The sequence below is a fragment of the Arachis stenosperma genome, chromosome 10, assembly GCF_014773155.1.
Source record: "Arachis stenosperma cultivar V10309 chromosome 10, arast.V10309.gnm1.PFL2, whole genome shotgun sequence".
Taxonomy (NCBI): Eukaryota; Viridiplantae; Streptophyta; class Magnoliopsida; order Fabales; family Fabaceae; genus Arachis; species Arachis stenosperma.
The window spans coordinates 29,907,634-29,909,226 of NC_080386.1; positions in this window are offsets into that span (position 1 = coordinate 29,907,634).

Here is a 1,593-nt window from a genome sequence, read left to right on the forward strand (position 1 = left end):
CAGAGAGAGGAATGCTAGAGCCGACCTCTTGTCAAAGCTGGCAAGCACAATACCTGAAGCAGGAAACCGATCTCTAATTCAAGGCCTAGTGAAGGAGCCCTCAGTGACTCATTGTATAACTCAAGTTCTGAGCCCTCCCTTCTGGATTGATCCAATCCAACGTTTCCTCGAAGAGAAGACACTCCCTGGGAGGAAAAAGAAGCTAGAGCGATAAGAGGGGAAGCAGCCAAGTACGTGGTAGTACAGGGGCAATTGTACAAACGAGGACTCAACCAACCCCTTCTGAAGTGCCTACGCTCTGACCAGACAGACTATGTTCTAAGCGAAGTCCATGAGGGGTGCTGTGGCCATCACATCAGAGGGAAGGTACTGGCAAGGAAGATCGTGAGAGCCAGGTATTATTGGCTCTCCATGATGACGGATGCACAAGAATTTGTGAAGAGGTACAGGAAATGCCAAGAAAATGCGAACTTTTATAAGGCCCCAACGGGAGAGTTAAGTTCTATGTTGGCCTCTAGGCCTTTCTTACAGTGGAGTGTTGATCTTTTAGACCCATTCCCGATAGGCCCTGGGCAAGTTAAGTACGTCATAGTAGCCATTGACTATTACACCAAATGGGTGGAAGCAGAACCATTGGCCAGTATATTGTTAGCATGTTATTAGAAGTTCTTGTAGAGACAAGTAATCTCCAGGTTTGGAATCCCAAAAAACTGTTATCTCGGATAACGGGACATAATTTTCAGACAAGAAGTTCGGGGAGTTCTTGTCCAGGTTGGGCATCAAGCAAAAGTTCTCCTCAGTAAAGCATCTCCAGAGCAATGGTCATGTAGAAGCAGTGAACAAGGTCATCCTTAAGGGATTAAAAAAGTGGCTTGACTAGAGAAAGGGCTCCTGGGCAAACAAGCTAGCTTCATTCTTATAGTCTTATAGGACAATGCCGCAGTCCTCCACCGGAGAAATGCCTTTTCGACTTACCTATGGAGTTGACGTGGTCATCCCTATGGAGATTGGGGAACCGAGCCCAAGGCTACTCCTCGGTAGTGATGCAAAAGCAGCCGAAAAAATTTTGATTTATGAGACAAGGGAGATGGCCCAGTTGTCGGAGGCTGCACAAAAACAGAGGATAGCTTTAAGATACAATAGCAAAGTATTAAACAGAAACTTTGAGGAAGGGGACTTGGTGTTACGGCGTAACGACATCGGCCCACTGACCCCAGGGGAAGGCAAGCTAGCGGCTAACTAGGAAGGCCCGTACAGAGTGAAGGAAGTCCTCAGGAATGGAGCCTACAAGCTGGAACGCATGAATGGGAGCGATATCCTGAGGACGCGGAATGTGGCGAACTTGAAGAAATTCTTCCTGAAAGGCGACTTCCCGGTTTCGATGGTTTTGTTTCCTTTACTTTTTATTTCAATTGTCATTTTCTTTTTACTCTACCATTCCTATAGTTGAAATACTCTCTCTTTCAAACAAGTGTATACTTTTGCTTATCTATAAAAAATCTTTCAAGTTTTTAATACAAGAGGCGTCATTCCCCCTACCCTCTATACGAGGCCACGGTAAAGGGTTCTAGCGAGGCCTACTATTAAATGGCT